Genomic DNA, 12,813 nt, shown 5'->3' with positions numbered 1-12,813 from the left:
TTAAAGCGCATGGCAGGTTGCCAGGCGGCTTGAGTTACGGTCTGCAGTTACAGGAAAGTGGACGGCTGTCATTCTAAATCTTTAACAGAGTTGGAACTTACTTTTTCTCAGTTTTTAAAATATAGATCTTCTTGTGTCAGATCTACAATCTCAAAGATCAAAACCAACCATGAATGGATTCTAGTCGCAAAGTTATAGAGCACCTACATCAGAGATGGCGACTCGAGTTGGAGAATAAAAGACTTAAGACTCGACATGTGTTTAAGACTTTGAGTCCTGGTCTGAGACTCAAGTCATGTTTGAAGAGTGAAAAGAAGTCTGTATGTGAGCTACTGACTGTTTTCCTGTGAAAGGATGTTTTGATTATTAGCCAATGAAGCTCATTGATTATGGGATGTCAATGCATCATTATCTGTTCATGTTAGCTATAACTTAATATTAATGACTGTATGAATTTCTCTCAAACTGAATGCTGTACTAAATGGCTTAGGATAATTTCTGAACAATATATACTTAATTTACTTCAGACACTCTCACTATTGAGCTGTCATTAAAAGGATATTTACAGCTCAAAATAAATCACTTGCTGCTCCATCTCTCAAAGACCTGACTTGGAAAATGACTACTTCTCTAAACTACAATCAGAATGTTTCTGTTTACACTTCTCAAAAATGATTAGAAATACCGATAAACCATTACGGTAAAATCGACGAGCATCTTCTTAAAGACATAGCAACGAATTATGGCTTAGAACTAATGAGTGTAAGAGAAATACCAAAATTAGTCAGCAATGAAACAGAAGATTCCAGATTATTAAATAAAACATTTGAGATGATCAGCATCAACATTAAAATAGGGAAGTGGATATTTATAAATGCTTCATTTAAGCCGTTTCTCCATGAGCATGGCATTAACCGGTTCTGCCTCAATACGCCCCAGCCAAATTCATCTCATTTGCAAATTCTGCATGGCTCTTTCGAGTCTTACATAACAACTTCAGGAGTAATACAAGCTGTATATCGCATGTAACAAATTTGATTGACAGCAGATGGCGTCCATTGATTGGCCAGTAATTTACATCAGTGGTCCCCAACCTTTTTATCACTGCGGACCGGTCAGGACTTGGCAATTTTACTGCGGCCCAGGGGTTAGGGGATCAGATAAGGCTTCTGCATGTTGGTATGTCTGCTAAAGCCTAGTTCAGATGGCACAATTTTAAATTTTTTGCCCTGATTTTCTCCTTAATGAACGTTCCCAGTTCTAAGATTGTCGACTAGGTTGCGATAATAGTAACCGACCATCCTGCAGTTACTATTATCTGCAGGATGATCTAAAATCGGACATATTCAACATGTTGGATTGTCTTGGCCCTTTTATCGAAGCATGTGGGGTTTTTCCTGACTGGGAGCGAGAATGCAGCATGTTGAATGTGACAGGTAGCAAATCAGAAAACGCGGTGACATAAGCACGGAGGGGAATCCCAAACAGCTGACGTGGCGGAACCAAGAGTCCGGTGGACATCGGAGATGATATGTGGAAACTATCATGTGCTTAATAAACATGGATGTTTATTCAGTTAAAACCGTTCACTACAAAACAATAACTCACCTCCAAATCATAGTGCAGCAAATAGAGAGGCTGCTCCCTCCGTTTTTTATCCAACGCCTTTTCTTTTTGTTTGGTCTTTTATCGCTTAAAATTGGGGTTTTAAGGTATTTTCTTCTGGAATCGGGATGTTCGTGAGTGGAATCGGTTTATGTGTGGTGTGTTGCTCCTGCCGTGTGGCTGGACATACGAACCGATCAAACCTGTTATACTTTTATTGGCTCGTTTGTGCTCACAGAGGTTTGGAAAATTGGCCGACAATTCTTAAATCATGCCGTGTGAACCAGACTTGAGACTCACAAGCTCTACTCCTCTCCTCTCGACCACTGTTCTAACGCTCTCTAACTCTGGTCGCTATGGTGACGTTTAAACATCCCTTCAAAATAAGATACAGATGCGCAACAAAAACGAAGATTTTACTTCCGTGAAATTTTTTTACTCACAATAACGAGAAATTAATGGGAGCCCTGAGCTTGTTTCTTTCTCTGCAATGAGACGGTCCCATCTGGGAAACAATAACACCCAAAGTGTTGCTTATGCACAGGATGCTCATGGTCTCTATGTGGCGAAGCGGTTTGAAGGCTTCAATGCCTCATCAGCGAGCCGGTCACCGCAAATTACTTAGAGAGGGCTTGGAATGTGGGAGTCACCTACCGGTCCGCGATAAATCCATTCTCTTGTCTCTTCTCTGGGCCTTTTCCCCTTTGCAAAGAAACTTTCCAAAGACATCTGATTTATTTCTTACTCATTTTGCTGCTTGTGGGCTCAATGTTGGCGCGCAAGACGTAACCTAGAGAATCCGATTAAAGGATTTTCAAAATAAAAGATCCTCCAGACTCAAATAACACATAAAACGGAAATATTTAATTATTTCTTGTGCGGCCCGGTACCAATTGGTCCACAGACTGGTACGCGGCCCGGGGGTTGGGGACCACTGATTTACAGTACATCACTATATTAAAAAAGGCTGAATCTCGCCAACTCTTCAAACAACAACTCAAACCCTGCAGTGTACAGGCAAACAGAAGCCATGGCTCCTGCAAGCTGATGCCCCACCCACATTCCTGTGTTCCCACCCACAATATTGAGGAATACACTGCCAGTGGAGACAGACCTAACTTGGCTCACACCGAACCAAACTAACCAACTAAAATGAGACTTGACAATGGGGAAGGGACTTTAGGTAATTAGATATTGGTAAACAATTGTGATAGTGATTTTGCAAATAAAATAAAATAAAAAATTATTTTTGGTGGATTATTTGTCCACTAGATAAATATGCTCAAATTAAAGGTTGAATTTTTCTTTAATACATTTCTGTTTCCAATTTTATTTTTATCAGGTGTAGAAAATGTGGACAGGGCTGTAGGGAATCTATTTTTTTTATCCTTGGTGCAAGCCCTTAATATAAATTATGGGAAAAAAACATTTGTATTTAAAAAAACCCCAAAAAAACAACTATGTATAATGCTTTAAAAGTAGAGATCAAAAATCTAAAATGTAACATTTGACTGTCCATACATTTCAAGGAAATAAAAGCATAATCTGAAATTTGGTTTACAGTATAGAATAATGTCAAAAAGTGAAGGTCACAAAAAAAGTGCTTATACAACGTCCTAAGTCTTAAGCACTTAGGACATTGTATAAGCACATTTTGTTTTGCAAACGTACAAAATTTTATTTTAGTCTCCATCCATCATGGTAGACAGAACATTTTTCTGTCCATCATGCCAGGACATATAGTTTAATGTGACTCAGAACAAACCTACAGGTCCATTTTTAACTTGTCACTCTCTGACAATAACAAGTACACCTGCTAAAAACAGTGGTGCACTCTGACTACTAAGCTCCCACAGGTAACAGTACAGACGCCTCTATGGCCTTATCTTCACCTACTGTAACTTTAAGAGGCTTTGAGGTTTTAAAGAACTCTTAGTTATTTTGCAAAGCAGACTAGTGCACGCAGGCTAACTACTAGTGTTCTGCCCTGCAATAAGTGCTTTATGAGATGGATACAGCATCTTTGCAGTTTTCTAGTTAGGGAAAATGAAAGTTTTACTTCAACAAACTGGTGTGGTACAGCACTAAGTAAAGGGAAAGCAAATGAGGCCTGTTTGGGGAATGTGGTTTAATCTGAAAAGCTCTTGACAACAGTTCGTGACAATGCCACTCAACAGCATGAAAGTAAACGAGGAGGAATCTGGCATTCAGTGAAACTCAGCAGGTTATTTCATGTAGAGGCTGCTCTACTGTATATACAGTGGGAAAAACCTAAGAGCAAGATTTGTTTTAAGAGAGGAACACATGAGGAGTGTAATGCAACTTTCAATAAAATGAGGCTTTGGATTATAGCTCTGCTTGTTTTTTGGGAAAAAACAAAATAACTAAAAACAAACAATGTGTGCTAGTCTTTAGGCTGTAATTCACCTCCAATTAAATGTTACCACCCAATTTTTACCCTCCGGGTCTCTGTTGAATAAAGTTGCAGAAGCCATCACTGACATTTGCATTTAGTTCTAGTCATTCCCACATGATGCATGTTCCAGCAAATTCCAGACAACACTACTTAGACGACTTCCTGCTCAACTTCAATGAGGCAACATTACCTCTTGGAAACCAAACGTAAACTGTGACTGCAGCAATTGAAGGTAGCACAGAAGTCATGTTCAGTTTAGAGCGGGTCACACAGAATAAACTGGCTAATGTACGGTAACAGGAAACTTTTGCATATTCAAGGGCAAAGAAAAACAAAAAATCTCTTTCCCATTGGATTTTATTTGGCAAAGTTGCAGAACATGTTTCAGCTCGACTGAGACTTGTGTTTACTACAGCTGTGGGGGGGAAACGATTTCAGCAGCTTGTATTTTGAGCAATGTGATGTTTTACAGCCAGCTTCAGAAATAACACAGGAGAACATGATTCCAATCATCAAAGGTAGATCACACAACAAAACATTTGGATGTAATCAAATCTAAAGCATTAAGAATTTCCCCCTGAAGTGATGAATTTCCCTCTATTACTAAAGAGGCAGTTGGCATTCCTCCAGTATTTTGAATTTACATTCTTGTCCCAGATAGTTTGTCATTCACTGGGTTCTCAAAATATGCTTAATTGCATGCTAAAATGTTTATAAGTTCAGCGAAAAAAGGAACCACTTTACCTCTGACATAAACATGCATTTCTGAAGCAAATGGACCTAGTAGGAAAAACTTTGCACAAGCTCAGTGAAGAACGAGACCCGACTAATTGATAAGGTAGTGGTTCAACCAGCTAGCTCTGAATTATAACACCGGGGTGTTGGATGACAAAATTTGATTCATCAAGCACATTTTCTGCCATTTTTGGCCTGTGTTTTGACATGTACAAAGACATAATCATCACAGCTATTTATTTTCCCTTATGAACTTTTCATGGGGTGATAATAGCAGGCTAAACCCAAAGCCAGCAGGAGGTAAGGAAGTCTAATTTGGAAAAAATATATAAATCTACTTTCCAGCGACAATCAAGTTAAAGTAAACGAAAAAAATGCTTGACAAGATTACCGTATATTAAACAATGCCACCCAAAAACGTGGGTCCGAAACAAAACTAAGCAAATGCTCAAGACCAGCAGGGGGCACACAAGAGCACAAGAACTGCTCCACAAATCATGGTTAAAAATGTTTCATGTCTTGCATATGTGGCTTAAAACAAAACCTGCTGTGCTGTCAAAAGAGGCATTTATTCCCTTAAAAATTAATTATTAACTTTACTGTCACACTTTAATTACGCACTGTGGAAATGCAAAAGGCACATTTCATATGATTTTATTTATTAGGGTGCAAAGGTTATGCTAACCAAACTGGCCTTAAGTGAAAATATAATTGTTGTTGTTGGTAAACAACTTGCTACACCAAGATTTTGCTTGGTGACAGGTGACGAAATCTCAGAATGAAGGAATCCCGTAAATAAAATTCAAAAACTAATCAAACACATTTCAGATTCTTTAAAGATTTGCTAAAACTTAACCAGCCCTCTTTCTGACTCAGAGAAACATTTTTGAGTTGGGAGACAAGGTCAATACATCAAGACTTTGCACTTTTGTGGAAGGAGACATCATCAGAGACTGATCAACCAATCAGAAACAGACTTGAATTAAAATGAGAAGTTATTTTACAAAAATAGAATTTACCATATATTCCAAAACATTTTCCTTTAACGATGAAAAAACCTATGTTCCAGATATTTCAATAAATCTGTCACATTTCAATTAAAGAAACACTGAAATTCACGTAATTATGGATCATTTCAAAGCTGCCTAAAGTTCTAAAATGCTTTCAAAATCCTAGACCACAAACAGCAGAAGTAAGAGTCATTTTAACACCAGCTATGGTTCTACAAGAGACCAGAAGAAAAGTAAAAAAAAAACTCCTTCGAGTCTTCCCCCATTCCCATTCTTGTGCTCACAAACTCGGTTGTCAGCTGTCCACATTTTGGCTAAACATATTCTCAACAAAATTTGAAGATTATTTGGGTTTGCAGAATTACAGGAAAGCTCCATAATATTCATGTCAACATCAGAGCACCGCAGGAAAATGCTGCTAGTGTATAAAAGACATCTGCTGTCAGTAACAGCACTGAAAAGATCTACAATAAACAGGCCAAAAGGTTTCACAGTCCCCTCCCATGTCCAGCTGCAGCATGTTGGAGAGTTCAGACATTTTTAGAGAAAACCGTCTGAACAATAGCAACAAGCAGGTGTTTCTCCTCTTCCTCAGCTAACCCTGGACACTCTGAAAGATGGATAACACAATCAATTTCTTCTCAACATAAAAACATGGATGACCTTGGATGTTACATTTTTAATTAGATGCAGAGATTTACACAGAATGGTTTTTGGGGCTAAATGTACTATGATTAAATCATTAAACAAGAAGATGAAGTTTGGTTGTGCAAATGTAGTTGGTGACGCCTTAAAAAGAAAAGGCGTCACCAACTACAATAAAACTTCTACTTTATTGAGATTTTTTTTCAGAGACAAATTGGAGCATAATTCTGAAGTGGACAGAAAAAAATTTTTAAAATATTTTTACAACTAAAACTCTGAGAAGCCTTCAGTCAGTACTTTGTGGAAACACCTTTTTCTGCATTACTTTTGGGTTATGTATAGAAACTGATTTTGCCAGGCGACATGTATCCCATGTGTCAATCAACCAACGAGTTCTCGCTGTTCAGCCTGAGAGTTTAGATTAACAACCGTGTCTTGGTGGTTTTGCTGTTTTTCTTTCCATTTTCAGATTATGAAATTACCAATACCGTTATATCTTCAAAGCTTAGGATATTAATTTCTAACAACTTTATCCCAGACTTGTCTGCTGTGTTAGTTGGTTTTCATAATGCAGAAAAAAACACCACAGAACAGCTGGATTTTTACAGAGATTAAATTACAACCAATTGGACTCTACGTACTAATTTTAAAGGGTAATTTTTGCTCTGGGGTTTATTTTAGGGTATCAGAGTAAGGGTGGCTGAATACAAATGCGAACAGCACAGATTCTTACTAATAAAAGATTCAAAAAATGTTTCTTTCAGTTACCTACTATGCACTCTTTGTGTCAATTTAACACCTAAAATCTCATTAAACAGTGAAATTTGTGGGTTTAGGTAACTGTCAAAAAACTTCAAGAACTGTTAGCACTTTTGCAAGACACCATAAGTTCTGCGGTGGCTGAAGCTTGGTGCCTGAGTGGCACACAATGCTCAATTTAGTAAAGCAATCTCTAAATAGATCTCGAATGGCACCGTCTGCTGTAAGTGGTCGTTCTGTAAGCAGGCTGGCGTGCTTTTGGTTTAAACAGAGGGGTTTTGCGTTTCCTCGTTGTGATTTCCTCCAGTTAGTCTTTGCAAACTCTCATTATGCGGTTCTTCTCGACATAAACGTGGCCACACAGATGCCACCGATAGTCGTTTCCTTGGAAAGCGGCCCCAATGATCTACACATTGTTTTTAGCAATCAGCACTAATGTTTTGGATAGCATAAAGCGATTACAGTACACCAGGCCACTGTAAAAAAGAAAAAGAAAAGGTTGAGAGTTAAATCAGGATTTTCTAACAGTGCGTTCTGGGAAACCTTCTGTATTTTTATTCCTGTTGGGTTACGGGATCAGGATAAGCTCCACACCTTAAAACCTTTGAACTTCAAGCAGCTCATTAGCGCCTTCTTTAAATCTGGGCGTCACAGTTCAAACGCTGCACGGCTCGGAAAGAAGAATTTTAAGTGAAAATGCTTCTGATTTGAGTCAGACACACAACAGGAGGTGTGCGCTGGAGTGTTTATTTTCAGAAGGGGTGAGTGTGTCAGTGTTTGTAGTGAGCAGCATGTGTTTCGTTGGGGCTTCGAAAGGGGGTGATGATTGGGAGTGGCAGGATTTGATGGAATAGGGGGATTAAAGGGAGGGGAAGAAGAAGAAGTAGGGTTAGGTGTGGACTGACTAAACGGCTCCGGAGGGCCGATGCGTCATTTTTCTGTGATAATCCACAAATCTACACCAGTATAAACTGCCGTTTTGTTTTAATTAACTATGATTGTTACATGCTGATCTAAGACCAAGCAAGATTTTACCAGTACAATCAATTAAAAGGAAGGAACAAAGCTTTGGTTTGTTAGCTAAGATAGAATCCTCTCATATTTCTTCTTTTATTTATCATCTTTGGCTTTTGAGCACTCTTTGATCATGCCATAAAATATCTTTTAAGAAGCATTTCAAGCACATCCTGGATTTACAGGCGCCTTACCAATCTCATATATTTAGTACGTTAAGTATTTATGAGCTTTAAGTGGCAAATAAATCATAAATAAATCCTGACATTTAGAGTGTTTATGCATTTCAGCAACAGTAGCTTTTCCACCTCACAGCTCCACCAAGTGGGTGACTGCAGGAATGACCACAAAGTGAGGGGGGAAAAAAATTCACTATAAATTACATATCTGGATTTACATTGAATATTAATGTGAGAGACATGTGGGATTAAAGGACATAAGAATGTGTTTTAAATAAAACTGGAAGAACAAATGGTGCTTCTGCACCTTTTGCTTCATATTACATTGCTGAGTAATTTATGGTGTCACATAATTTTATCAACTGGTTTAATATGGATCTTCCCCTTGTGTTTTGTCATGTCTAATATTTCAGTGTCCAAATCAACTTTTCAGCCATTTTTTAACAAGAAATACCCAATTATATGAACATAAAACACATTTCTTTGTATTAAAAAGTATGAGTATTTCATTCATATTTTGTCTGATAATCCTCCTGAAAATATTATTATAACAATATATATAATATTATTAAGTGGAAGTTGAATAACATGACTTCCAAAGTTTTTTCTTAGTTTGACAGTTTGTAGAATGAGTTGCTTTCTCCTTTGTGCCATAGCTTATTTAGGATGCACTAAAGAAAACAAACATTACATTTTATTTTAGAGGAGCCAGATTTAGAACATGGAGCGAGCTACTTAACTTCCCAACATCTTACTTTTTTAGAGGGAAGAACATTTTCTCCGGGTCGAACAAGTTGGTTTTTTTTTACAAGCATAAAGGGGTTCTTACTGTAAAGGTTTACACCACAGTAAACAGAACTGATTGCTGGATGTGCAATTTTATTCTCACATGCTTCCTACCCACATTTGGAACACAAAATGATCCATCGCTTTTCTGTTTCACAGCTAAAAGTCCAAGTTTTACAACACTGAACTACAGCAATCACATAATAACCCCTATTATTAGCTTGTTCCTCTGAATTGCTTTACATTTATGAAGTAGCTATTTTTAAATTTAATTTTTTTTAATGGCAAAGCAACTGAACTGTTAACTATGAGGGGGAGAAAAAAAACAACTGGAGCGCTATGCTAGGCTTCCTCCTTGGGCAGCTTTTTGAATTTAATTGTCAGGTTGAAAAGCATTTTATGTTCCAAACTCTGTCCTGAATACCTCGATGCCTTTTTTGGAAATAAATGGAGGAGGGTAATGATCAGGGTTTCTTTATGGGGGTGAATATAACTTGTACTCTGGCTTTCATGACTGTTTTTCTATGTCACACCTGATGTTTACCTACACTGCTCAGAGTGAAGGATATAATACAACTTTGACAGATATTTACCTCTTTTCCCTGCTATCAAAACAACACTCCCCTTATTCTCATCATAATCTTTTATCGCCTTCCCCTTCTGAACTAATCTCATCAGGTACAACTGTCCTTAAAGCGCTGCCAAAACAAGGCTCTACTGCAAAAATGTTCCTCTTTACATGCAATAACAGGTCTAAAAAATGTAGCAACCCCTTCAAAGCTCTGAGTTATAATACCAAAGCCGACAGTTTGAAGATCAGAGTCAGCAGGTGAAATCTGTTCACTCGAAAACGTTGCTTGAGTAATTGCATAAGTGTTTAACTCCATTGCAATGCACATTAGCTGCTTCTCATTCTGACATCACAGCTGCATGTTTTGGCTTGAACGCTGTTCACGTCTACTGAAATTCAGAAGCTGCTGCAAATGAGAGGTATCACCTTACGGCGACCCACGTCTGGGATGAAGTCATGTGTGTCATTTGCATCTAATGGCGAAAAGAAACTGAGTTTACACTGTCTTGTGATCCAAGTATAAGGGGATATTTTTACCTTAGCTGCATATCAAAGACATGTCAACAGTTCTTATCGCTGCCAAATAGTTATATCAGTAGTAAGTTTGGCTGGTTTACAGGAGCCGGGCTGCCTTTTGATGTCAGAGTTTATAAAAATGAAAAGAAAGAAGGAAAAAAAATATATAATCTACAACTGTTAGTCAAAATAAGTTATTTTAACAACATACCTTTTTAATACTTGGCACAGGTTACAGCTGTTCTGGCCACGAACCAAAATGTAAAGGTCTCACTGTAATCTATAAAGACATAAGAAGATAAATTTGCATTGAGTCACATTGCATAAAAAGCATCGTTAGAAAGTGGGTATCTTCATTTCACACCTACTTGCTCTGGTTAAAGTCTCCACAGTCATAGAATTATATTGTAGTTTAGTTTATTTGCCAGAATAGAACCAAAAGATGAACTTACGGTAGCTTAAACAAAAAGTTCAACAGAGATGACACTGCTGATTGGACAACACCGGAACCAAATGAACGGCAGAACTGAACTACAACCTTACAAGGGAATGCAGTCATTTGCTTTCAGTAGATTTATAAATGCAGTACCTACCAAGTAAGATTTGGTTGTCTTACGTTTTACATTAATAACGGACTTTTTCTTGAAGAAAATGTTCAACATTTATAAAAAAATGAAGTGGGGGAGGGAGCACTGTTAGCAGCCTTAAATAAAATAACCTTGTACTATCTGCTAGGGAAATTATGTCCCAACATCCCATAATAGCATTGCAATAAAAGTCAAAACTCTTAAACTTTATATTTAAAGCACATTGAACAACTTGATATAATTTCGCGTTAAATGTATTAAGAATCAATGTGAAGGACCCCAGAGATCCGCACAGAACAACACAAAAACTCAAAAAGCCATTGAAAACAGTCTGATTCAAAGTAACAAAAAACGCAACTAAATACAAACAAAACTGGTTTTACTCACCATGAACGCTGATGAAACCAAACCCACACCGTCCATTTGGTCATCACTCCACGGATATGTTTTGAAAAGTGACCGTTAAACCTTTAGTATTAGCTTCTTTTTTTTTCCACACGGCATCCAGGACCGAAGCAGCCAACTTTAACACCGCGATTGTTTTATGGTTTAATCGTGGTTTTAAAAAGGCCAACAACAACAAAAAGAAAATCTGCAATACATCTGTAGTTTTGGGCTACATTATCTGCGCATTGAACACTTATCAACTGTTACATCTACAGACTTATAGAAAAATCGTTAGGTTAGCTAACAGCCTGTGGAAGGGAAAGGACCCGCCCACTGACTGCAATACAAGACGAGATTGGCTGATTTTTAGCTTGAACCAGAAAAAATCTCCTGAGGAAACAAATTCTACCTAGGAACCGCAGATAAGGATCTCCGATTGGTTTATTTTTTTGTAGCCGTTACATAAATTAAATAAGCACGTATTTTTTTAGAGGAAATCTGGAAAACTCTCTTTTTTAAAAAAAGAAAAATAATTTCTCTGATTTTTTATTTTATTTAACTTAAATATTTTTGGACAAATTTGTTAAAATTTTGGCCTACTTCAAGTTCTTAGAAGGGTTCAATCCCTTTCTTGATTCTACAGGTCTGACATTAATCAGGGAAACTGAACCAATAACACAGATGACTAATAAAAGGTGCCAGCGACTTTGTTTTCAATTTTGGGTTGACTTCTTTGGGAAAGAAATATCAATTATCTGCATTTGTATTTACTCTAATTACATTTGTTTTATGATCTAAAACGTTTTCATATGACCAAAAAATAAAACAACAGGATGGATTTTACAGGGGAAAATACTTTTGTTTCTGGAGTTTCTCTAGGCCAGCCTTTTTACGTTGTCCCAATAGGTGATTGATCAGGTTAAGAAAACTACAATAATGTTTCACCTGAAACAGAGCTTCATCACTCGTTAATATATTTCCGATTTGACACATACTGCCAGTTTTCAACAAGCCAATGTCTTGCTCTTTCTCTGAGTTATTACAGAGCTTTCAAACAGATTGTTAGTGAAAATCCAGATTCATTAGATGAATGAAGGACCATACCAAACAACGTTCAAAACAATAGATGTAAAAAGCTGCTTGTGTAAAATAAGCTACAAAATTAGCTTTTATTGATGCTTAATTGACAAGACAAAACGCTAACCTGCCCAGTTTTTTAAATATTAACAGCAGTACACATAAAAGTTAACTAGAAGTAACCAGTAGGTTTCCTACAAACACAAGACACTGTGTGCAGGGTATAATTCATTGCTATAACAAGGACAAATCAGACCCCACATTTGCATTGGAAATGCTAATAATAAATCCATGCAGCCGGCATTGAATGTTGTCTTATCAGCTCCTCCATTCTTCATTCTGTCACTGCGTTTGACTAGCCCTAAACATGAGTGATGGTCTGTCAGTCAGTTTTAACCTTGACATGCTGAGTGCATCCCACAAAAAGAATCACCCACCTCTCTAGAAACAACACAACTAAAAGAAACAAAACCTTAGATTTATGTTTCAATCAGAATTTTACAAACATGTAAACCTGCAAACTCAT

General features: G+C 37.4%; 1 long non-coding RNA gene across 1 annotated transcript; it reads right to left on the bottom strand.

Moving 5' to 3' along the window:
* Positions 1–10,443: 10,443 nt before the first annotated feature.
* LOC114147182 (uncharacterized) lies at positions 10,444–11,706 on the bottom strand. The gene is made up of 2 exons (XR_003596033.1): positions 11,211–11,706; positions 10,444–10,516 (listed from the first exon to the last, which is right to left on the bottom strand). It is a non-coding gene; the product is annotated as an uncharacterized LOC114147182 (long non-coding RNA).
* Positions 11,707–12,813: the final 1,107 nt, after the last annotated feature.

Source organism: Xiphophorus couchianus, chromosome 6 (genome assembly GCF_001444195.1).
Source record: "Xiphophorus couchianus chromosome 6, X_couchianus-1.0, whole genome shotgun sequence".
Taxonomy (NCBI): domain Eukaryota; kingdom Metazoa; phylum Chordata; class Actinopteri; order Cyprinodontiformes; family Poeciliidae; genus Xiphophorus; species Xiphophorus couchianus.
Note: the sequence above shows the minus strand (reverse complement) of the source record. Positions and strands in the feature narration are given on the sequence as shown.